The 27,260-nt window shown below is 36.7% G+C and overlaps 1 long non-coding RNA gene across 1 annotated transcript; it reads left to right on the top strand.

Annotated features, from left to right (window-relative positions):
* Positions 1-1,843: 1,843 nt before the first annotated feature.
* Positions 1,844-2,776, top strand: LOC132671551 (uncharacterized). Its single transcript, XR_009607143.1, has 2 exons — positions 1,844-1,974; positions 2,390-2,776. It is a non-coding gene; the product is annotated as an uncharacterized LOC132671551 (long non-coding RNA).
* The last annotated feature ends 24,484 nt before the right edge of the window (positions 2,777-27,260 follow it).

Raw genomic sequence — 27,260 nt, 5'->3', positions numbered from 1 at the left:
TACTGATTCATTGGAATTGTGCTGAGTGATCTTGAGAATGCTCAAAAATGAGATTGCTGAGCAATTTTCAGTGATTTAATTGTTAAGGAATTCTGGAGACTAGGAATCAGCAAACTGGAGATAAGCAAATATCACTCAGTTTTGAAAAAAGGGAAGAAATATTTTGCAAACTAGAGAGCAGCCAGCTTCATTGATCTCTGGCAGGAATAGAATGAGCTGGAGGAAGGTCGTTTCACACTTTTATGAGAGGAAGTGGTGGTTGTTAGGACCCAGTATAAACTCACTAAGATCAAAGCACGTGAGAAGCATGCATTCCATTTTTGAAGGGCATTGATTTTCTGCAACAACAGACCAATAGGGTGATGTTTCTCTAGCCCTATGATCCATCTAGTTGCATGATTAGTTTACATCTGTCCTTAGATCTGCAACATTGCACCTGCATTTCTCACTCTAACTTGATGACCTTACATCTTTGTTCACTGAGAAAATGAAAGATACCAGAGGAAATGTCTATGAGCTTCCTCTGCCAGAATGCTGCCTCTTCCTGCATTTGTGCACACACAGTCTGCCTTTCCCCAGCTCCTAGGGATGTACTGTCCTGCTCCAATGTAAATTCACCTCCTCCCTTGTGTTCTGCATCCCATTCTCCTCTTGCTTATTCAGGGCCAGCACACCAGCAATTGCCCTTTCCTTCTCTGATGATATAAGCTGCTTTTCTGTTGACTCATACCCACTAACATATGGGTGTGTTATTCTGTTTCCCATCTTAAAAGGCAAATGAAACCAAACACTAACCAAAGAAAACCTTTTGTCTGTGAATCTACTTCCAATGATTATTTCATTTATTCCCTTTAGGCTGGACCTCCTGGAAAGTGTGGCTTGTATTTTGTTTCTGATTCTCCTCTTCCTGTTTTCTGTTCAACCCACTTCTTTTCAAGTTGTGGTAGCTACACTCCAGTGGCACTGCTTTTGTTAGTATTATCAATACTAACAGAGGCTTTGACTTAATTAGTTTGGGATGGGGCATGGACTGGTTATATTTTTGTAAGCTGTCCAGTTGATTATGGATTCTGGCTGGGACTGAAAACTGGCCCACACCTTCTGAGCAGGGACTAAATCCCTTAGCATGCTCACTCTGTCATAGTGCTGGCTGCCTCTGAGGGCTTGCCTCAGACATCTAGTCGGTTTCTCTCTTTGGCAGTTCTGTAGATAAAATAGGGTGATTATTTTGAATTATTCTTTGTAAGAGTTATTGCAGAGTCCCTTTAAATAGAAAGCTTGCCATGCATTTTAAAATAAGATTATGATTTACAAAAACATTGATTCATTCATGAATTGTATGAAACATAGCTGTTGCATTAGACCAGGTATGTATTTATTTCCCAGTCTTTTGCAGGTGCTTGTAAGCCTTTACAAACTAATAATCAGAAAAAATATGGGACATAAGCAAATCATTATAATAACTTTATTTTGTCTTATGTGAAACATCCTCTTTCGAGCAATTTGAAGTATTTTACATCTTTGTAGGACAATACTTGACATGTTCTATTTCTGAATTGAAATATTTGTGCAGACTACTAAAAATTCATAGATGCCCTTAAGCTGAGGGTTCTTTTGTTTGTGTGCACAAAAACCTTTGAGGAGTTAAGTGTTATGTATTGAAAATGTAATAGTGGGAAAATTTTCTATCTATCAATCTTTGGGTCTGTCATCTACTTGTACAGTGCTTATCACCCTATCATCTATTTGCTACATATTTTCTCAAGATATATGGTTTGTAGTTTTCTCTATATTTACGGCAAATAATGATTTTTGATGTTTATTTATTCTTATTTCCCTTTTGAGAAAGATCAAGATAACAGTGCACAATAATGGAAAGAATGAGACAAATAGTTGACTTTTCAACATTCCATAAAAACTTTGAAGATCAAATCAGCAGTTCAATAGCCTGAGAAGTTACAGGCAATCACAGGAGTAAGTTGAGATCAGAACTGGTACCAGGCTGGGTTTCTAGGCTCAGGGTGGCCACAAATTAGCCTTGTGACCTTGGAGGAGTCTCTTAACTGTTCCAGACTTCAGTTTCTTCAGCTCTAAAAGGAGTTTAACTTTTAGATTACTTGAGAATACTTGGGATTGTATAAAGCTTTTTATAGCAATACCTGGGAAAACAATAATCTATTCTTTAATAAGGATTTTATTGTTTAATAAAAGAATGGGAGTAAGGTTATATGAGCTGTGAATAAACCCCATTTTAGTGAGTGCTAAAATAAATGAATTTGGCCATTTTTCTTTATGAAAATTGTCAGAGAAATTAGCTCTGTCTTTGAGCACAAACATGAGAGTCAAAAGAACAGTAAATGTAATTTCAATTTCATTCATCTTTTTTCAGAGACAAGAGACAAACTTGGAACTCTTCCAAAAGACCCAAGTAAACAGAGAGGAAGTTTTGGAAGATTGAATCAGAGCCAGAATAAACTAGGATTTCTGTTTAAGATGGATATTACAAAAGGAACTGAAAAATGATTCAGGGAGATACGTTTAGATCTGGAATCAGGCAAAGTTGTTTTAATTAAACTTTTTAGAATTAAGATATTAACTTGCATCAGTATTAATTTACATGAGAGACTATTAAGGATATACAGAAAAGGTATTTGACTAATAACACCTTTTTTCCTCCTTAGTATCAATGCCTATGGTCAATTAAGTGGGAAAAAAATCAAACTAATTTCATGTAGTTGCTAATATAGTAAAATAAAATTTGTGTTTTATAAAATTATAGTTGTTTTGGTTTTGTTCTTAAGAATAAATGAAATAGAAACAATTCTACTTTTTTTAAGTTTTCTTTCTTTAAAAAATATTTACTTATTTTGAGAGAGAGAGAGAGAACACACACACATGCACCATTAGCAATGAAAAAGAATGGGGCAGGGGCAGAGAGAGAGATTGAGAGAGAGAGAGAGAGAGAGAGAGAGAGAGAATTTCAAGCAGTCTCCATGAACCATGAGATCATGACCTGAGCCAAAATCAAGAGATGGACGCTTAACCAACTGAGCCAACAAGGTGCCCCAATTCTACTTCTTAGTATAATTTTAGAAAATGCGGTACAAGTGCCCCTCTGCATCAACACTCCTGTATCCCTTGGGTAAATTCCTAGCAGCGCTGTTTCTGGGTCATAGGGTAGATCTTTTTTTAAGTTTTTGAGGAACCTCCACACTGTTTTCCAGAGTGGCTGCACCAGTTTGCGTTCCCACCAACAGGAAGACCATGAAGGAGGGGAAGGAAAAAAAAAAAAAGGTTGGAGAGGGAGAGAGCCAAAGCATAAGAGACTCTTAAAACTGAGAACAAACTGAGGGTTGATAGAGGGTGGGAGGGAGGGGAGGTTGGGTGATGGGTATTGAGGAGGGCACCTTTTGGGATGAGCACTGGGTGTTGTATGGAAACCAACCTGACAATAAATTCCATATTTAAAAAAAAAAAAAGAAAATGCGTAGGTTGTGGCAAAGGCACTGAGGATAATTTTTTTTTAATTTTTTTAAACGTTTATTCATTTTGAGACACAGAGCATGAGCAGGGAAGGGGCAGAGAGAGAGAGAGGGAGACACAGAATCTGAAACAGGCTCCAGGCTCTGAGCTGTCAGCACAGAGCCTGATGTGGGGCTCGAACTCACAAACTGCAAGATCTTGACCTGAGCTGAAGTCGGATGCTCAACTGACTGAGCCACCCAGGGGCCCTGGCACTGAAGATAATTTAAAGGAAAAAGTGATCAGTAGGGCTAAAATACTGTTGAATTAAGTCTTGATGTCTGATGTTTAATTGGCACAGCAACAGCAACAACAACAACAAAAATAGATTGGTGAGATTATCCAAGCCATGGCGGAGTTCTGAAAGAGCCATCCTTTACTGTTGTAGTGAAAAGTCATGCTAATTATCTAGGTTGACTTTATTACTTGTTTCTGATTAGATTTGCTTAGAAGTCATTTCATATTAAGAATATGTTTTTTAGGGGCACTTGGGTGGCTCAGTCAGTTAAGCGTCCGACTTCGGCTCTGGTCATGATCTCACGGTCTGTGAGTTCAAGCCCCACGTCAGGCTCTGTGCTGACAGCTCAGAGCCTGGAGCCTGCTTCAGATTCTGGGTCTCCCTCTCTCTCTGCCCCTTCCCTGCTCATGCTCTGTCTCTCTCTGTCTCAAAAATAAGTAAAAACTTAAAAAGAAAAGAAAAATATGTTTTTTATCTTGTAGTCTGGTCAGTGGAATAGTAATCTCAATTTTATATGAAGAATTGAGTTGTTACCAATTTTTTTTTAAATTTTTTTTTTTAACGTTTATTTATTTTTGGGACAGAGAGAGACAGAGCATGAACGGGGGAGGGGCAGAGAGAGAGGGAGACACAGAACCGGAAGCAGGCTCCAGGCTCCGAGCTGTCAGCCCAGAGCCTGGCGCGGGGTTCGAACTCATGGACCATGAGATGGTGACCTGAGCTGAAGTCGGACGCTCAACTGACTGAGCCACCCAGGCGCCCCAGAGTTGTTACCAATTTTAAGAATTGTGGATGGGTGGAATACTATACTTGAATGAGATCTCAGCTGGTATGTAATCTGATTTAAAAAGAATAAAAAAATTCTTTTGATTGTTAGGAAAATGATAGAAAATATTGAATAAACAAGATCCTAAACAACAACAGGAAACATCGCTCTCTCTCTCTCTCTCTCTCTCTCTCTTTTTTAATACCTCAGTATGTTAGGGATTATTCTGTAAGAACTCTAGTACTAATGAATAGCACAACATGGTTTGAATTCTGGAGTCACTGGAAAGTAACACAACTACTTTCAAATCTGTCAACTATTCTAGGTAGGGAAGCACTAATCAGGTAAATTGAAGTAGATGAAAATTATTTTAAGATATTAGAATTGTCACTTTTTAAACATTTATTTAAATTTTTAAGATTTTAGCTAGATTTTATAGTTATTTATAATAATTTTGATAATGTATGTCACAAAAGTTACCTTTAGTGAAATGTAGCCTATTTTATAGAAGCAAATGTGAACCTCATTCATTTATTCAGTAAATATTTACTGAGTGCCTGCTATGGTGAAGTGCTTTATTAATTGTTGAGTATTTTCCTACTCTCTCCAGTCTTACCTTTGCCAAGTGTGAAACATATTTTATTCTCTATTACTCTCCCTCCATTAAATGTGTTTTGGTTTTATGCTAGTACCAAAAATAAATGCTTTAGGAACTTTTTTTTCAAGATACGTTCTCATTTTTTAACTTGTACTTTGAGCAATATATTGGATCATCAGTTTTGTTTGGGCTTTTCTAGAACTCTGCTTTTTCCATTGACCTCAGCATTGCTCATATGGAAACAGAAATGTGAGGCTCTGCAAGGGTCACCTAGAAGCTTGATTAACTCCTAACTTCTTCCATAATAATGTTAAGAGTTCAATATCCTGTCCTTTGTGTGTGTATCCATTAGCAATGAAAAAGAAATAAGATGGGAGTAAGAAATAGTTGGAGAAAACAATGTACACAAATTTGTTTGCCTCATACATATAATATCTGTATATTTGGTATTGTTGTTTTATAATTGTGCACCTAGAAATTAAGGACTAATAAAAACACAAAATTTCCCAGGCTGGACAGGATTGTGGTAAACCCAACCCAATATTGGGTCTCTTTTGGTGCTAAGACTGTAAGTTGAAGGTGCTTAAAACCGCAACAGCATTGATATGTATAGTAACACAGATACGGGTTTGAATCCTGGCTTTACCATTTGCCAGCTCTGTGACCTTAGGCAAGTTACTTAATTTCTGTAATACACAGAAAAGATTGGTATAATGGATATACTTTCTAACCCATATAATTATTGGGGATTCAATGGAATACTTAAAACAAAATTTTTACCACATTGCTCAATCTGTAGCTTTATAATTTATTCATCAAATTCTGTCTTTGTTGGTATTTATTCATAAATGTCATTATTAAAACTTTTTTGGCACCTTTTATATACCAGAGTCTCTACCATGTGTCAGAGGTATAAGGTCAAACACTGTTGTGGGGCAACAAGAGATAGATTGGTAGTTATGATTGTAAGTACATACACAGGAATCATACTGAATTTGTTGCATGCATATAATTCCATGATTATATGCATGCAATATTTATGCAATATTATATGCATGGAAGGAAAGCATTTCACCTGTGTTTTTAAATTTTTTTAAAAATACCTTTCTTGGTAAACCCATGCAAAACTTTGTTTTATACTATGATACTTCCAAAAACAAGATAGCAAAGAGATTAAAAGCAGAGCTCTGAAATTAGACTGCCTTAATTTCTGTTCTGGATTTATCACTCACTAGCTGTATGACCTCAGGCTATTTATTTTTCTTTGTGTCCTTTGCCTCAGCTGAAAAGGGGGGGCAATAATATTAACTGTTTCTTGGGATTCTTATAAGATCTAAATGTTATAATGTACATAAAATTCTCAGAGTAGTTCTTGGCTCATAGTGAGCACTCAGTAAGTGTTGGTTATTCTTAACATTATGCATCACATACTATTTAAATATAGTTAAAGATGTGTGTGTGTGTGTGTGTGTGTGTGTGTGTGTGTGTGTGTGTGTGTGTTAGGGCTTAGAACTATGAAGTGTTGTATCAGGCAAAATAATATCGGTATTCTGTATTCCACACATTTGTCTTTACCAGTTTTAATAATATATCCAATAACTATGTTCAGTAATATTACGTTTAGTCATAGGGATAATATTGTCAGGTATAAATGGCGCAATTAAAAACACTACAGGAGCTAAGTTGCTCAGGAAGTTGCAATGCAAATGTTCTTTCCTAAAGCCTTGCAAATGCACGATGAGAAAAAAATGGGGTATCTTATTTTATTCCCTAGTGAGAATCTATCCACATCAAATACACTATATAACACTGCACATGGGCAATCTCTGCTGAGATTCCCTGCCTCATCACACAGGCCTTCTAGAGAAGGAAATTGATAGGTATTGATTTCATTTGAAAAGAGTCAATCCATTACAAGTCTAAGTTAAAAGTAGGAGCATGTCATGTGACCTAGAGATATTATGAATATATCTAGTTTAAAAGGTACTAATATTGAAGCATACTTGGAGTTGTTTATAAATCACTGTAAAATGAAATTACTCTTACATCCAAAAAATGTTTCAAAATGACATTTATTCAGTTTATTCTAGGACTATGAAATTCATTCATTCATTCATTCATTCACTCATTCATTCATTGAATGAGTATTTAGTAGGTACTCATGATAAATTAAGCAGTCTACTGGGCACTGAGATACAAAGATTGGTTACATTTCCCTGACCTCACAGGCTGACTATCTAGTAGTGGAGGAAAGGAAATGAAAGAACTTTTTCTTTTAATTTTTTTTAATGTTTATTTATTTTTGAGAGAGAGACACAGACAGACAGAATGCGAGCAAGGGAAGGGCGGAGAGAGAGGGAGATACAGAATCCGAAGCAGGGTCCAGGTTCAGAGCTGTCAGCACAGAGCCTGATGCAGGGCTTGAACTCAGGAACCTTGAGATAATGACCTGAGCTGAAGTCGGACTCTTACTCAACTGAGCCACCCAGGTGCCCCAAGAACTTTTTAATAGTAAGCAGTATGTTAGATTTATATAGAAGAATTCAGAGGATGGACGAGAGGTTTCCAATTAAGAACAGAGCAGGTGTCACCAAAAGCTTCTGAGAGTTGAATCTTGAATGCTGGCCTGAATGAACTGGTGGATGTGTGTGTCAGGCAGTGTGGTATATGTGAGTGGTAGGGGAAGACTGGTGTATTCCAGGCAAAGGGAACAGCTTGTGTAAATGGACAAAGGTATGAAAAAGCATGAACTATTTGGGGAACACAAGTGTTCCTGTGGGTGGAGCACAAGGATTGATGAGTTTATGGAGACATTTCTGTGTCCTCTTGCAGGGAGGTAGAAACTGGACTGTCTCAAAAATAAATAAACGTTAAAAAAAAAAAAAAAAGAAAAAGAAACTGGATGCTGGGTGAGGCTAAGAGCAGAGTTAGGAGAGCCCAGATGAGTAATAGTGGCTGGAATGTCCCTTGCTCATGGGCCACAGTGTGCAACAGAGCACCAGGAGTGGTTAAAGAGACCATACTTCGGAGAGAATGAGAAATTGAGAGCCAGTAGATCTGACGTCTAAGGAGGCAACAAGGCAGCGTTTAGGTTGGAGGCAGGGACGAAGGAAGACAGGGACTTGAGACGAGAGCAGAGGCTCAAAGCTGCGACCTGGGTGCGATGTGGAGCTTGGAGAAATTTCCTGAGCAGCCGGAACATAGCTGCAGCAGATTTTTATAGGGCACTTGCAGCCTCCTGAATTGGTGAGGAGGGAGCTATTAAGGGCACTGATCTGGCTCAGGCAGAGGGCCTCCAACTAAACTGATGAGTTTGAACTGTATCCTGAAAGCTTTGGGGAATCATTGCGGGGGTTTAAGCAGGGCAATGGCATGATCGGATATGCGTTTTAAAAAGATCTTGTTGGCTGCTGTGTGGGGATAGATTGAAAGTTTGTGAGCCTGAGGGCATGGCGATCAGGTAAGAGGGTTTCCACACATGAGAGATGGTGGAAGCCTGGTGTAAAGTGCCACAATGGAAACAGACTAGAGAGGAGTCATTCTGGGGAGATCTGGAAGGTGGAGAAAAAGACAGATTTAAAGGACGAGGCGAAGAGGAAGAGCAGAGTCTAAGAATCTAATGTTTCTGAATGGGATACCTGGGATGGAATTGGGTGGGTATCTGCTATTCCTTGCAGCAGGGAGCCCCAGAGGGGTTGCAAAGCCGATTTCATGGATGGAGGTGTTGAGTTTGAGGGTCTTGCTGAAAAAGCTAGATGGGGCACAATCTGAAGGGAGGCCTGTGTAGGTCTAAAACTCAGAAAAAAAGACCTGGGTTCAGGATAAGGGTTTCGAGTTCCTTAGGATTTAAGGGGTGACTCAAACTGATGGATTTGAATGAAGAGCTTACAGTGAAAAAGGAGAGAGTTCTGGTACACACATTTAGGAGAGACTGAAAGAAAAGGATTCATGAAATTGAGAAATAATGGCTAGAAAGGGAGAAGGGAAATGAGACAGTGGTGATCTGAAAACTACAGGAGAAAATAATTTCAAGACCAAGAAGAGCTGCAGAAGAGTCAGCATGATGAGTAAATTTATTGTGAATATAAAGGGTAAGGCATCAGTTGTACTTACTTTGTTAGGTACTTTACATGTGGTAGCTCATTTAATCCTCATAACAAGCGTATGCTGTTACTATCCCCATGTTACAGATGAGACTGTTGACACACAGGTTAAGTCCTATGCCCTACGTGATAAAACAAAAATTCATACCCGCACAGTTTGAGTCCCTAGTTCAGATACATAACAACCAGCTTTGTCAGTGCCAAAGAACTAAAAAAAACAAAAAAGTAAAGCTGAATTGCAGTGAAATGAGGAAGGATAGGAGAAATTAGGAAGTAGAAACAATGAGTGAATCCTTTTCTCAAGGAATTTTCATCAAGTAAACTGGAAAGGTCCTGGTTAGAGGGGAGGTTGGGTTTAAGGGAGATTTTTTTTTTAACTGGAAATATGTGAAATTATTTATGTATTCAGTCACTAGAGCAGGTAAAGGTGTGGATAAGTGTGGAAAACAATGAAGTGGGTCCTTGAGGACATTAGAAGGGGTTAGGATCAGATATTAATAGTGAACAAATATTTATGGAACACATAGTACATACTTGTCCCTAATAGGTGATGGGTTTATAAAGATGTATAATATATATATATATATATATATATATATATATATATACACACACATATATATATTTATATATATATACATATATATATTAAATATATATATATACATATATATATTAAACACATACACACACACAGCAATTTGCCCTTAAAGAGCTCAAAGTTGAGTTGTAGGCAGGTAATTAAAATAGTGCATCACGACATCATGTGCGGTAACGAAGGGGGCTGCTGATGGACTGACTTCAGGAGGATGGACTCCAGAAGTTTAGGAGTGAAAGCTCATGTCCCATCACCTTAGCCCATGGTTTTATGCTCCAATTCACACTGGCCTCCTTTTAACTACTGAACAGGAGCAGGCTGAGGTCATTTTGGTTCCAGGGCTTCACACACCTTGTCCCTTCTTTTCAGGAATGTCACTTCTATTGAGACTCCTTCCCTTACCACATATCTACAATCATACTTGCCCACACTTTATTCTCTCTCACATCACTCCATTTACTTTATGGCCGTTTTCACATTTTATAACAGATAAATCATTCCCAATTTACAGGTTCAACTTTCAACTTTTCGATTTAATGATGGTGTGAAAGCAATCCACATTAGTAGGAACCGCATGTTGCAATGCGAATTTTGATCTTTTCCTGGGCCAGCGATATGTGTGTGATCCTCTCTCATGATGCTGGCAGTGGCAGCAAGCCTTAGCTTGCAGTCAGCCTTGGGATCTCAAGGGTAAACAATTAATGCACTGACAACCATTCTTTACCCAAATAGTCATCCTATTTTTCACTTTCAGTACAGTATTCAGTAAATTACATGACATATTCAACACTTTATTAAAAATAGGCCTTGTGTTTGTTGCTTTTGCCCAATTGTAGGCTAATGTAAATGTTCTGAGCATGTTGAAGGTAGACCCTATAGGCTAAGCTATGATGGTCAGTAAGTTAGTTTATTAAGTGTATTTTCAACTTAAGGCATTTTCAACCTACAATGGGTTTATTGAGAAGTGACCCCATTGTAAGTTGAGGAAGATCTGTAATTATCTTGTTTATTTTTGTGTTTGTTTATTTGTTTCTTCTTCTGGACGTGAGCTCCCTGAGACCAGGGACTATCTTGTTCACCATTGTCTCTCCAGTGCCTAAACAATACCTGGCATGTAGGAGATGGTCAATATACTTTTGAATAAATGAATGAATAGAAGAAATAATGTTGGGCAGTGTCTGTAAGGGTAGCCTTAGTGTAGATGAGGTAGAGTGGGTAATTTTAAGTAAGCGGGAAAGCAATGCCATAGAAGTATGAGCCAGGATGATATATTTAAATAGCAATCAGTGATTTGGTATGTTTATAGCATCCCGTGAAATGGGTTAGTGGCAGCAGTGGTGAGGGTGGAGGGGATAAGGAGAATGATTAGTAACAGAATGGTACATTTTGGCCATATAAGGAACGGCTTTATATGCCAAGTCAAATATTCTGTTGATATGGACAATCCATTGAAGAACTGAATACTATGGAAATCAGATCTTAAAAATCAATTCCATATGAACTTAACTATTAGCGTTTATGCCTGAACTCTGAATAATTAGAAAATATTCTGTTTATTAATTTCTATATTAATATAATTATGATCACACAATACACACTATTGACCTAAATATATCATTAGAAGTTAGATTTCTGTGAAAAATTAAGGATTTGTGTTTCGTGTGTATCACATATTTTCTTGTGATCATTGCGTAGTAATTCTGCAGCCAGAGAATCAAGGGCTTTGTCATTATATGAATACGTCCATATTCATTAAAAGCATTGGACTGATCTTTGTAGGTATGGTAATGGAAATCTGCAAAGTTGTTTAACCAAAGATCAAACAACCTAATTAAATGTTAGTCATTAATAATAATAACCTCATTTTTTACTTTTACTTTTTTTTTTTTGGTAAGAAATGGCAAATGGTAGAAATATAGCACAAAAAGAAAGCAAGCAACATTCACTGAGAAAACTGTTCTTTGTTTTTTATTAATTACTAGATTAGGGAAATGACATTTACTGAAGAAAATAACACATCATTTAATGGAATTGCCAAAGGTCTTTTGAACCTCCAGAGAATTGAAGAAATGAGCTAAATGATCAAAACTAACGCTGGGAGCCAGGACTCTAATACTTGCTGACGTTTTTGCTAATTTGATAAGTTTTGTGAACTTCTAAACAATAGGATGAGAACAAAGAAGGAACTGTAATGGGGAAAAACACCCCGTTTTACATTTGTTGTCCTAGTCACCTGAGGTTATTTCCATGAGACGATAGTATTGTCTTGATGGGAACTTTGGTAGAATAGACACTACTCAGTATATGTAAGGAGATAATTTCTATTTATCCCTTATTTTTAAAAATATATTTTATTTTATTTTAGAGAGAGAGAGAGAGTGCACGTGAGCAAGAGAGAGAGGGGCGGAGGGGGAGAGAGAGAAGGAGACAGAGAGAGAGAGAGAAAGAGAAAGACATAGAGGGAATCTTAAGCAGGCTCCACATCAGCATGGGGCCTGATGTGGGGCTTAATCCCACAACCCTGGGATCAGGACTTGAGCTGAAATCAAGAGTCAGACATTCAACCAACTGAGCCACCCAGGCACCCCTATCTCTTATTTTTAGTCACTTCCCTAGAATACTATATCAATTTATGAAAATATAACTTTGCGATTTGTGTAATTACTAACGAAAATAAAACTAAGTGCACAAGTAGTATCTTTTCAATTTTCTAGTGCATCTATTTCTCTTTTTGAGGTGTATGTTAAGCTTAGAAGCATGTAGCTGTTTAAAATTGGTACAATTATTCTAGTCATCTACTGAACTGAAGGCATCTACTTATTTTGAGCTGAAGGCTGTAGATATCTGAGCACTTGGGATGTCTTCTTTATTTAGCATAGTTGATAAAACTAGACCATCACTGCTGGCATATATCTTTTCATGTCACAGCAAAGTTTAAGGAAACTCCTCATGGCCATTGCTCCCTGAATACAAACCCTAATAGATAAAGATGGTGAATTGTCAGCTTCTGTTCCTGGGAGAATGATCTATGGCCCACTGACTAAATCTGGTCTGCTGTGTTTTTGGAAATAAAATTTATTGGATCGTAGCCTTGGTATCACACCAGACTAAGTTGTTTATCTCCAAATGGGCTCCCCTAATAAAACTTCATGTTTACTCCTACTGTATTACTTATACTGTTGCTATTCATGCCTGTTCCCCACCATTCACCTAGTAGACTGCAAATTTGTTTACTGTCATATCTGTAACACCCAATTGAATGTTGAGAGGACTGTGGATACTCAGTAACTACTTGTTGTTGTCTTTGAGACATAATTAAGGAATGCACTGATGTTTTGATCTAGGTTGTAATTGTTTAATTTGCTTCACTACAACTCCACTTACTTGTGGTCTCAAATTATTTCCTAAGTTGACCAATTCTTGGGTGGGTCCAGTCTGATTTACTTGCCTTCTGTGCAGCCAGCATTTGATTCTTCTGTGTCATCATTTTTTCCTATTTTCTTTATACCTGTATGACCATTCATATTATTTATTTTCAAGGAAAACTCTTTCTTCACGTATTGCTTAACTGTAACTGTTCTACACAGTTCTTTTTTAAAAACAAATTTAATGTTTATTTTTGAGAGAGAGAGAGAGAGAGAGAGAAGGAGCGCAAATGGGGAAGGGGCAGAGAGAGAGGGAGACAGAGACTCTGAAGCAGACTCTAGGATCTGAGCTGTCAGCAAAGACCCCGATGCAAGCCTCAAACTCACACAGACTGTGAGATCATGATCTGAGCTGAAGTCAGGCACTTAACCAACTGAACCACCCAAGCACCCCTCTACCACAGTTCTATCCCCAAAGTTTGTCTTTCTCTTCTTTGCATTCATTTCTGAATTATTTACAAAAATCCATGATATTACCACCTGTGTTTTTGGGAACCATATTAATCTGTTCAGACTCATCCCTGGAGCCACATGTCCATCTGTCTACTAACCATCTCTTCCTACCGGGCCACAGAACCTCAGACTCTTTACACCTCAATCATCTATCATGTTCCCCTCCAAATCTACACACACAATTCTGTACACCTTCCTGCACTTCCCTGTCTGGATTAATGATGTTGAGACCCATTCTTGTCCCACTTCTGTTGTCATAGTTCAGGTTTTTAGCATTTATTTTTATTGCTTTAGATAGAACTATGACATTGGTAACTTACCCTGGAGTCTATCTTTCCCTTGTCTTCAGAGTAATCATTCTAAAACATATTCATTCTTTTCAAAGCACAGAGGACTTTAGTGGCTCACCAGTATTACAGACAAAGTCCAATATCTTTGCCATGTTATGCAAAGTTCTTTGTGATCAATGAATGGTGTTTCCAAGAGTTGTGCAGAGCATTACCTGTGTGGCTGTGGGCAGTGGTCTTGACATAAATGTGTAAATCCTGGAAAGAGATTTCTTGAGTTTAAATTGTAGATCCATTACCTATTAGCTGTTTGACCTTTCTTTGGCTTTTTTTTTTTTTTTCCACACATGAGAGAGAGAGGAGTAGAGGGAGAGGGAGAGAGAGAGAATCTTAAGCAGGCTCTGTGTTCAGTGCAGAGGCTGATGCGGGGCTTGATCTCGTGACTGTGAGATCATGACTTGAGCTGAAATCAAGAGTCAGACTCTTAACCAATTGAGCCAAGCACCCCAACTGTTTGACATTTGATAAGTTACTTTGTTTTCATCTTTCTTAATTTCCTTGTATATGAAATGGGGAATAATACTTGCCTCATAGAGATTTAGTAGAGATTATATCTTAAAATTAGTAGAAAGTGTTTAAAAAGTGTTTGGCACAGCATAATTGTTCAAGCAAATGTTACATACTATTAATATTATTAATTAATTATTATTATTAGCTTTATGCTTTCATGAAACTTTATATCTTTTATTATTTATTGTATACTTACCTGTAGTAAGCATTTGTAGGGCAGTATCGGCTAGTGGAACAGAGCACGTGTTTGGGCATTAGGAAGATATGGATTGACATCTTTATCTTTAACTCTGGTACTTAATCTCTCATCTTTGAAATCATGAGAATATTATCTGTTTCCTAGAGCTGTGTGAGAATTAAATATGAGAATATATATCAAGCAATTATTACAGTATTTAATGAATATAGTGAATATCCCCAAATAGTACTTATTATTATTTCTGTATCAATAGTGCTTTGCATGTATAAAGTATTTAATGACTGCTAAGTAATTTTCTATGTTCTAATTTGAAGAAAACTAGTCTGGTTTGAGAATTCTTAGAGGGTCGTTCGTGTCTTTGTGTCTTAATAGAAGTAATCTTTATGATCCATGGGATCTAATATGAGACCATTATGAAACTCAATCAAAATAAGGTCAAGATGTTAAAGTAAGAGCAATCCCATACATCTTTTCATCTGCTAGTTCTAGCTCCATCTTTACCTTTCAGCTACTAGTTTAAAATTTTCTTCAGTTTGCTCAACTTCCCCATATCATTAGAACATTTTGATTGAAGGGGCACCTGCTTCAGTCGGTTAAGCATTTGACTCTTGATTTCAGCCCAGGCCATGATCTCAGGGTTCATGGGATAGAGCCCTGTGTCAGGCTCTGTGCTGACAGCACGGAGCCTGCTTGGTATTCTCTCTTTCTCTCTCTTTGTCCCTGCTCTGGTCATGCTTGTGTTCTCTCTCTCTCTCTCTCAAATAATAAATTAAAAAAATAACATTTTATTTGAAAATTTATAATTTTTAGGGGCACCTGGGTGGCTCAGTCAGTTGAGCATCTGAATTTGGCTCAGGTCATGATCTCATGGTTGGTGGGTTTGAGCTCCGTGTCGGGCTCTGTGCTGAATGCTTGCTCAGAGCCTGGAGCCTGCTTCAGATTCTGTGTCTCCTTCTGTCTCTGCCCCTCCCCCACTCATGCTCTGTTTTACTCTGTCTCTCAAAAATAAATGTGAAAAAAAATTTAAAAAAAGAAAATTTATAATTTTCATTTTATAATTAAATGAAATAAATTGGTGTTGAAAACCAGTTTTATTTAATTTTTGAATTAAACTGGATATTGTAGTTGATTACAGTTTATTTGCACTAGTTATTTATTCATGTCTGTTTCACAAACTGGACTAAAATTCCCATGAGGCAGAGACTTGCTTTATTTTTATTATGTGCTTGGTTCCCAGTAGGATCTCACTAATATTTGTTGAATGAATGAGTTTCAGTTACCTCTTGTAAAACCCTTTTAACTGACCTAAATAAGGGAGAGATTTAAAATTCATCCTCCATAGGTAAACGTTTCTGTATATATTGATTTGACTTTGTGATCATTTTATATCAGGGATTGGCAAACTATGGCCAGCAGACAAAATCTGGTCTGTTGCCTGTTTTGTAAGGCTTGTGAGTTTCAAATTGCTGTTATCTTTTTAAATGTTTAGAAAAATCAAAAGAGGAGTAATATTTCATGATATGTGGAAATTGTAGGAAATTAAAATTTTAGTGTTCATGAACAGTTTTATTGGGACACAGACATGTTCATTCATTTCTATATTATCTATGGCTGATTTTGCTCTAACTGGCAGTTATATAGTTGCTATGCAGACTTTAAGGCCCACAAAGCCTAAAATATTGACTATTAGACCCTTTACAAAAATCTGCCAACATCTGTTCTAAAGAAAATAAAGAGACATTACGTTGATCTTGCTTTTGATTTTCAAAGAATCAAGAGATAACCACATGCATATTTTAGTCTTCTATTTAACTATATATTTAGATAATTTACTATCAGTCTTGATTGTAAAATGATAAACTATACATTTTTTAAAACGAAATCATCCTATAAGAATGTGAACCAGTATTGATGAAATATATGCATTGCTTAATATCAAATTTAGTAATTCTTATTTCAGAGTTTTGTGTTTCCACTTGACTTTCATTTATATACCCTTAACAATGACTCATATTTGTGTATAACTTTGAGTCATTTTGAGGGTTAAAGCATTTAGAACCTAATTCTAAATTTAGACTTTGTTGAGGTATACTTATTCTATGAATTTCAGATACATTCTTTCTTTTTATATATTTATTTCCCCTCTCTATCTTAATTCTCAAACATTAGACCAGTAGCTACTACAATTTGAAAAAAAAATCTCTAGATAATAATAATGATAATAATAATAATAACCCTTTTCATTTTGATAGTATCATTTTTTTTTTTTTTCAAAAGCTTTCACATACATAAAGGAAATCTACTGAGTTTGGTCTAAAACCCTACAAGTGAAGGCATGGTATGTTTCACTCTTGGAATTGGTGTGGGGCTCAGCTCTAACAGAGGTAAAGAAGTCTTTAATAAAGAGAATCCAAAGCAGTGGTTTAAAATGATAGAACTGTCTGTTCTCTTACAACAATCCAGAGTTTTGAGATGCAAGGCTGGTAAAAAGAAGCTGCCACCCTCGCCCCATAGGTACCTTCTCTGGGTCCACGGTGGCTGCTACAGTTGCTATCATGTCCGAGCCAGAGAGAACAAAGAGCCTGGGAGCACATGCACATTTTTTTTTTCAGGGAGAAAGCCTCAAACCAGCATATATATCACTTCCGCTTTCATCTTATTACCTAGCACCTAGGCAAATGGCCATTCTAACTGTAGATTATGTCATCTATAACTGAGAGGACCTTTGTTACAAAAATCATGCTACCACGAGGATATTTCTTCCTTTTACTAAGAGAAAAGCTGTGTAGATATAAATTTGCTCAGATTGAGTTGGTTTTCTGATGCCAATATTTCTACGGTATTGTGCACAAACCACTGCATATCCTTACCTTAATAAACTTACTTAATAAACTATTAAGTGAACATTTCATAACTTTGAACCATTACTCATGAAACTGATTTGAGTAGAGAACACATCAGACTAGAAAGTATCCATGACTCTAGGCCAGTTACTTGTGGGACCACGGATATGTGAGAGGAAACCTGTAGATTCTACTTTATTAGGGAAAATGAGAGTTAGAAATTCTCAAAGTTAAAAAAAAACTAAAAAAAATTCTGTTAAAAACCCCTGACTAGTAATATATTGCTAAGTGAAACATAACACTTCAGTACAGTTATTTCATATAGTAAACAACCTGTTTTAAAATTTATTTGATAGAGGGTTGAATATTCTATAAAGAGTTAGTGACTGTGAATTCTATTTGGTTTACTTTCAAATGTTATTTAAAAACTGGCTTGCAATATTTAAGAAACTTAAGATACTGTATGTCTAATTAATACACATTTTAGGTAGCATTTTAATAATTTTCAAGGATAAACTCGGTAGAACTCATTAATTTCTAAATTGTAAGTGATTTGCACTGGCTATGCTTCTTTCTTGGATGAGTAGTTCCTCTAGTAAGTACCCTAATATTAGACTGTCTCTTGAATTTTTAAACCGACTTATTAAAAGAGAAGGCTTGAGTGAGAAAAATCATACAATTAGAAAGCCATCCTTTCCACTTACTATTAAGCTAACAATGTAAGCCTAATATTTAATGTTATTAACAATGCCCACAGTCAAAGGTTTATGATTAAATGAAGGATACAAAAGGACTGCCATTTTTAAAACATCACTTATTTTTTTTTTTAGAAGAATGTAAATCAAAGACTAGAATTAAAGCCCCAGAGAAAATTTCATTTAAGCAAATTTGAATTTCTTTTCAGTTCCATTTCACCCTCGGTTTTTTTTCTCCCCTTCTGATAAACTTTTGCCCTCTAGCCTGCCGTGAAAGGAACAATGAAGCAGCCACCAATGTTCCCTAAACTCTGTAAGTGACTCTTCCTGAGTTATTATCCTTCAGCTTCTATAAGGAGCATGAAAAATCTCCTTTCTACCTCTCCCACCAGGAACCCAGTGCAAAGCATTGCACTTGATGTCTTGTAGAGCGGAAATCAAGAAACATAGGGCCCATCTGTGTACATCTTGCATGCTGAATGGAAAAACATTATCACCCTTATAAATTAACGAGAAGCCTTTATCTGGCCAAGGCTCTTTCCCCACACAATGTAAGCAATGTGGCAGAGATCTGAGACTTCCATGAAATGCCTGCCCCAGTCTGGCCTCTTCTAGTGTTAAAGAAGAATGGGAACCTGGACAATTTTCAGGGATTTATTTAGGCCATGAATCTGCTTGCTGGGCTGGTGAAACCTTTGTGCTTTAAGTTTTCAGCTTTTCATCAAAAGAAGAAGAAAGGAAAAAAAAAAAAGAAAAAAGAAAAAATCTAAAGCAGCAGATTTAATTTCAGGATTGAAGATTTGATACTGATTTTCTCTCTGTCCCTCTCCTTTTTTGTCAAGAAGCCGAACTTATTTTCATATATAATTTCTCTGCTTTGTCAACTCATTAGCTTGTGAATCCAGAATAGATTTTTATCTAAGGAATCAGGCTTCAAGTCTTAAAGACATCAGTGATTCTATAAGGTGATAAAACCCTTATCCAAACCGTGCATACTGCCTTCTAATTAGCTGGCACTGTCCTTAGGAAATCCAGAGTTTTGCCACGCACCATTGGTGTGAGATTCCTAGTGTAGTATTCACTAGCATATGAAGTTATTCATTACTTGGTCAGAAGCAGATTCTAATGCACAGACTGGAGGAGGAATATGTGTTTAACCTGCTTACTAACAAAGGTGTATGCTTTACAGATGACATACCTGGATATCTTCTGTGAAAAATTCTTTCCCATTTCATCTGGTCTTCTACCCACATGCCTGCCTTTTCCTTTTAATTAGCCAAATTCCCATTCCTGACCTTTTCTCTTTTTGCTTTGTTTACCTACTCTAGATGCATCTTTTCTCTTGTGCTGCAATAAATCCTTGAAACTGCCTCCTAATTAACACATGGTAAATCTCCTCTATAAAAATATGTATTTACTAAATTATACACAGGCGTTTTGTTCTGTAAATCTCCAAGGTGGTAAAGGGTCTCTATTATCTGTCACTTATATATGACAGTACAGTTAATTACAATTGCCCTATCACCTGTGGCATTGTTCTGTCATTATTCGTTATTCATTTACACCCATGCTATAGATTTCTGTGGATAAGCCCATGTTGCTTTTTTTTCTGGAAAGGAAGGTGCCAGTACTCTGTTATTTCTCTTCCTGCTCCATCTTTCACCAATGTCTAATTGAGATAGAAATGAAAAGATAAAAAAAGGTTCTTTGAATAAATCTATTAATTTAAAAGCATTTCTCCCAGTGGGTTTTTTTTTTCTTTCCTTCAGCAGTGGGTCATGCTAAACATTGATTTACAGAAAAACAGCTGTAACTGCATCTGTAACTGTTTTGCGCCATCATTTTGGCTCTGAAATTATAGCTTCCATATAAGTTAATTATTAATATGGCAGAAATTGAGATGATGTTGCTCAATTAGTGAATGTGGTACAAACTAGCTTAGTTTTCAGATACCAATACTTCTACGACATAGCAATGCATAGGCCAGTGAATATCCCCAACCAGTCGTTATATAAGCTTATTGCGGCAGCAATGTAAACGAATATAGCATAATTGGAATTTCACATCATATCTTCATGATCCATAATTCCATGGTTGCAGAAGCTTGGTTTCAGCATTATTCTTCTGTGTTGTTTTCTCTAACTTCCAAGGCATGAGTAACCCAAAATTAAATGGCAAGTGCCCAAGAACAGTGCAACCAAAATGAAAGAGGAAGGTGATTTCCATGTAGCAAACTCTGTAAGTGTGAAATTATATTATACATCTAGCTAGATATTTCTGTTGCCGAATTTATTCCCTCACAGCTAAGCTCGTCACTCAATGACAGACTTACTTGCAGATATTACCCTACCTTGGAAAGTTCAGTTAAGGGTGTTAGGGCCTAAAACAAATATCTTGTGAAACTCAGAGCATGTTCTTTTTCTGGTTGGAAAACTTGTAGTGATTTATCCCATTCCTTAACTTTAATATAAAATATTGCAGTCCAGGCGCCTGGGTGGCTCAGTCGGTTAAGTGTCCAACTTCGGCTCAGGTCATGATCTCACAGTTGATGAGTTCAAGCCCCGCGCCAGGCTCTGTGCTGACAGTTCAGAGCCTGGCACCTACTTTGGATTCTGTGTCTCTCTACCCTCCCCTGCTCACGCTCTCTCTCTCTCTCTCTCTCTCTCTCGCTCTCAAAAATCTTAAGAAAAAGATTCGAAAAAAATTGCCATTGAGTTTTAAATTTGGTTTAAAACATACATTTTTAGGACAAAAGATACATTTTAGCATGAAATAAATAACATTAACATTTGATAGGCATAAACATCCCATTTAAATTTTTAAAATTATTATTAAAATTACAATATTTTTATTAAATAAAAAGTAGCAGAGGAAGCAATAGTGTGATGATAGCATATTAGCCAAAAAACAGTTTAGAAGTTTCTCCTTTGTGTGTAGTAATATAACAAATTCTAAATTTATATTCATTTTCTCATGGAATTACTTCCAAGTTACTTCTAATTAAGACAAAAACTAAACCTACAAAACAATTCAGAATAGGAATGTGAAATTATGTTGCAAAATTAAATGAATCTCTTGTAGGCCAATAAGTTTGCCATATAATTAGATTAAAAAATGAATACCAAATATACGATGTCTATTTTCAAGCAAAAATCCCAAGATAAATCATACAAACATAATTAAAATATGCATTGCCCAGAGTATACTGGAGGAAATTAAAATCTATTAGTTGTTAAGGATTTAAAGTGTTGTATAGCCCTGGAAAGGAAATTCCATAGTTTTGAATCTTTTAACACAATGATAAAAAGGACGTATGCGTTGATAAAAGTTACTTGATACCAGAAACTTTCCCCAGAGAAGAATTTTATTATAATCAAGTGGATAATAAAGAGAGAGTCTTTGAAAATCCTGTGTTCCTCCTAACTCAGCCAATAAAACTTACACAATCATGGGATAAGCAAGGTTTGGTCTAATGTAATTACCGTTACTTTCATTTGGATGGAAGGTTAGTGGATAATAATGGTATTATCATTGGCAAAAACATATCTGAAAAGTTCCAAATTAATAAACTTGTTTTCTATAAAAAAATAAGTCATATATGGGGCACCTGGGTAGCTCAGTCAGTTGAGTGTCTGACTCATGGTTTCATTCCAGGTCATGATCTCGCAGTTACGTGGGTTTGAGTCCCTCGTTGGGCTTTGCGCTGGCAGGACAGAGCCTGCTTGGGATTCTCTCCCTGTCTCTCTGCCCCTCCCCCACTCACTCTGTCTCTGTCTCTCTCAAAATGAATAAATAAATTTAAAAAAATAAGCCGTATATGTATTTATAGCTATAGGTATATATGAAATTAATTTGTTTGCCCTGGATGTTTGAATTAAATAGTGTGTTTTCAAAATCTCGTAAAATCCATTTTAACTTCTCCTTAACAAGTTTTTCTGAAAAGATGAAAAAAAAAACCTCTTAAATACCTAAACTGTAAAAAAAAAAAAAAAGATTTATATGTTAGAAAAGTTTGCTGTCTTTTATCAAGGCTGATTGATATTTGGATGCATGGGGTTTTCTTTTTATGAGCATGTGACTGAGTTTTGGAAAGCTCTGAAAAACTCCACAAATAATTACATAAGAATAATGAATAACGATGTGTTGCTCAGGTGCACATTTACCAAGCATCTACTCTGTACCAAACACGTTACCCCCTTCCAAGAATACAGGCAGTTACACACTTGTTGAACCATGTTCAGGACCAATATCTTTTGAAATCATTGTATGAAGATCAATCTTCGGACACTGAAGTTATATTTAAGCACCCTCCTTTAATAATAGGAGATAGTTTTCAAATCAGATATTTTTATTGATATAGTTCATACGACATCTTTTTACTTAAAAGATTTTTTTAACATTTATTTGCTTTTTGAGACACAAAGAGAGAGTGTGAGTGACGGAGTGGCAGGGAGAGAGAGGGAGACACAGAATTCAAAGCAGGCTCCAGGCTCCGAGCCACCAGTGCAGAGCCTGATGCAGGGCTTGAACCCATGAACCGTGAGATCATGACCTGAGCCAAAGTCAGATGCTCAACTGATTGAGCCACCGACATACCCTTAAAAAAAAAAAAAAAGAACATTTATTTATTTTTCAGATATAGAGACAGAGCATGATACGGGGAGGGGCAGAAAGAGAGAGAGGGAGACACAGAATCCAAAGCAGACTCCAGTCTCTGAGCTGTTAGCACAGAGCCCAACGCGGGGCTCGAACTCACAAACCTGTGAGACTGTGACCTGAGCTGAAGTCAGAGGCTCAACCGACTGGGCCACCCAGGCGCCCCAACATCTTTTTACTTTTAAGAATTACTTATTTCTGTTAAGATTCTTAGGCAGCAGATCTAAAACCAAAGAAAGAAATCGTTCCCCTCTATGGACTGCAAAAGCATTAGATTTGGACTTAAGTGCTCTGAGTTGGTGATATACAACTGCCACCTACTCCTAAGCAATCTTAGGCAAACCACTTAAACTCTACTCCGGGTTCCTTGTCCTTCAAATGAAGATGTGTCATTTACCTCCCAGGGTTGTTGTGAAGAGTTAATGAGAACACATATATTAGAGCCTTTTTGCAAGCTGTAAAGAGGCTATTTGAATGTGAAATATTTTAAGTGTCTTGGTTGTAAAAATGTGAAAGATTCCCAACATTTGTGGAGAAAAGTGTTGACTTTTCTGAGATAAGGGTGTGTTGAGAAAGGAGTATGTGGCTTTGCCAGTTCTGTAACTGGAAACGTGGATTGTGAGCCAAGACTTCTACGTAAGGGGGATGACAAATGTGAATGCAGCAACTGGCAAGAAAAAGACAAAATATAGTGATGAGATTTTATTTTATTGTTGATAGAATATTATTTACTTGGGAATTAGGTTCATATTCTCTCCATGAATGCCATACTCTCATAGAGCAGGTATTTATACAGATTGATTAAATTACAAAGACCTCATTCTGGACCATGAAAACTTAAACATGAGAAAATTGGACAGATTTCTAAGGAGACACATAAATACAATTAAAGGGCTTGGGCATGGGACCTGTGGGGAAAAGGTTCTAGGATTATTCAGTTTGCTAGGGACAAGGCTAAATGTAGAAATGTGGGAATGTGTAATATACTAAGGATAAAAGAACATCTGTTTTTTATGTCTAAGAAAGATCTAAAAGGAACTGGGCTTAAGCTATAGGATAACAAATTTAAATTAGCAACAAGAAAGAATTTCCTGACAGGGTTGTTGGGCATACAAGGACTTGCTGGAATCTCCTTTGCACATCTTTGAAAAAGTGTTTCCATTAAAATAGAATGGTATAAGTGTTCACCTTCCTGAATGTAGAACAATGAATCAGATAATTTTGTTTTTTTTTTTTAAAGTAGGCTTCATGCCCAGTGCAGAGCCCAACGCTGGGCTTGAACTCAAGACCCTGAGATCAAGACCTGAGCTGAGATCATGAGTCAGATGCTTAACCAACTGAGCCATCCAGGTGCCTGGATCAGATAATTTTAAAATAACATTTCTAATTCCCTGATTCTTAAGTATTGTTACTCTGGTAAAACAAAAGAGAACTCTGGCAAAAATTGTCCAAGATAAAATGTTTTTATTTGCATAGAACAAAGAGAAAATGTATTTTGATCACAGTTATCCTATATTATATCATTGTAAAATGACTAAATTATTTCTTGGAATATTCTAGAATGTTTAAAAACATGTAATAGAAGACTCTTTAGAAATTCTGTGCATCTGGGGGTACCTGGGTGGCTCAGCGTCGAACTTCGGCTCAGGTCATGATCTCATGGTTTGTGAGTTCAAGCCCTGCCTTGGGGCTGTCAGCTGTTTTGACAGCTTGGAGCCTGGAGCCCACTTTGGATTCTGTGCCTCCCTTTCTCTCTGCTCCTCTCCTGCTCATGCTCTGTCTTTCTCTCTCTCAACCATAAGTAAACATTAAAAAAAAAAAAATAAATTCTCTGCATCTGAATTCTTTCAACTCTGGAGTCACATGGAATAGGACATACAAAGTGTGGGAAAGATCTATTCATAAAATACCTATTTCTTATTTTTCCTGTGCTAGACTAAATTGCCCTCTTTTGATCTGATGTGTTACAGTATGTTCGAGTTCCAGCCAATGGAATGTGAATGGGATAGATGTTATGTGTGCCATTTTGGGGCCTTTTAAGGAAGGGTATGGCCACTTTCACTCTGTTTCCCTTTCTTCCAGCTGCAAGCAGACCATGATGAGCTACTAAGGGATGGCTGAGCCACAAGTTGGCAGGGGCCTGGGTCTCTGAGTTACCACATGGAGGCACCTGCTAACCTGGAACATCTGTCTCAGTCTGTTATGCAAATGAGAAAGAAACTTCTGTTTGAATCATTCTGCTAGTTTTAGATTTGTTTCTTCTGCAGACTTGAATGAGACATTGAGTAGCCAGGCCCATCTTATTGTAGTTATTTCTTCTCTGATCTTGGACAAAGACTTTTCTTTCCTGGTTTTGGGTTCTCTTCCATAAAACAGTGAGAACAGTGAACTCATTCTGTGTGTGTGTGTGTGTGTGTGTGTGTGTGTGTGTGTCTTGGAATAATGAATGATGTTTCATCTTGAATTGTAGTTTTGTTATTTAACCTAAAGTATGAAAAGATTTTTCTAGTACATGAATAATATCAGAATGCATTTGTTATAATATGGTGATTTATAATTCACTTTGCTCTATCTTCAAAGAAAAACAAAGGAAAAAGCTTTAAAATTTAGGAAGAGGGCCAAAGATTTACTGCAAAGAATTGTTTGCAAATGAATTCTTCAAACTCTGTTAAAAATATGTTGTCTTTTTTACTGAAAAGATTTTCTTCAGTATTCAGGGACAATTTCCATTAATACCTTTACAGAGAAAAAACCATTTAAAGCATGATACTTAACTATGTTTCTGTGAAATTGAAATATAAACTACAGGAGATTTAGTGAATTTTCTAATTATTCTTCCTGTCTATGGACACTGGAGGTCACAACTATGTAGAAATATTTGTATGCTAATTAGTGGAATAAAATACTCTTCCGTGTCTTATTCTTCAGGATTTTGAAAACTGGTAACAGAAATTTAATAAATGTGGGTCTATATATCTAGTTCTAGATAATGATATAGGAACTTGTTTTAAGATTAAAGTATATAATAAATCATCTCTTAATCTCTTCTGGCTGCCTAGCTCTGTTTGAAATCAAATCATTCATTCTTTTGGAGGTAATATTGTGTGTCATTTGGAGCTTGGGCTGTGGAGCTAGAATACCTAGTTTAAATTCTGACTCTACTGTTTCCTGACTATTGGATCTACAGAAGCATTTCACTTCACCTGTCTGTTCTCAGGTCTTTATCTTTCAAATGAGGGCTATAATGGTACCTACTTTATATGGTGTTGTGTGAAATAACACCTTAGGGCCTGGTTCACAGTAAATAATCAGGAAATTATAACTATTATTCAATAAATATGTATTGATTACCTGCTATAGTAAAAACTACAATATATTAAATCTCATTGGTCAGACAACATACTTGACACTTTAAAAGTTGACTCAATAAATTCTAACAACTCCGCTGTGAGGTAGGTATTATTATGTTAATTATACCCGTGGAATAACTAAGACTCTGAGAGGTTAAGTAACTTGCCCAGAATCACACGGTTAGCAAATGGCAAAGCCAGAATTTAAAATCAAGTATGCTAAACTCCAAAGTACTGTACATTGAATAACAGGAGTAGGTGCAAAGATAGAAATGAAGTAGCCCAGAAGAAATTAGTTTAGTCATGGCAGAGATATTAAAAAGTATATATCTTGCTAAGTGTTAAAAATATCAATGATGTGCTATGGGAAGAAACCTATTTGTTTTTCCATTGCAATTATTACAAAGTGGTATATTCTCCTGACATTGGTTGGTTAGAGATTGTTGCTAATAAGATAATCGTTGGGGCTTAAATCATTGACTGGTCTACTTTGTATTCCTTGCGACCGTTTTCTGTGCTTGCCCTAGCCCTTCCAGTTGTTTCATGAATATGTCTTGAATCCAAGAAGACCAATGTAGGTATCTATGGGTGGAAATGAGCAAGGGCATCACTGCTATTGGAAAAGCCATTCGATATGGACAAGTATGTCAAGAGTTGAATACTCATGCATATAGACTTGTCACTTGTGACCCAAACCTGACATAGCTTTGGCTGGACTTTACACTGGGACTAACGTGGATTCTAGATCAAGATGACAGTTATAGGTCTCTGCTTACACACTCCTGGTGTGTACAAAAATTTCCTGCCACTTAATTTGATCCCTCTGCATGCAGATGAGCTAAGATAAATTTAGTCATTTCTTTAGCTAAATTATTCAGGGAGGTGAAAGTGCTGGTGGCATTAGTTAATCATAAAATTATGAAGTCAGAAGAGACCTCAGGAATTGTCTGATCCAGT

Source organism: Panthera onca, chromosome C1, assembly GCF_046562875.1.
Source record: "Panthera onca isolate mPanOnc1 chromosome C1, mPanOnc1 haplotype 2, whole genome shotgun sequence".
Lineage (NCBI taxonomy): Eukaryota > Metazoa > Chordata > Mammalia > Carnivora > Felidae > Panthera > Panthera onca.
The sequence above is the reverse complement of the archived record's forward strand: the minus strand, read 5'-3'. Positions and strand labels throughout refer to the sequence as shown.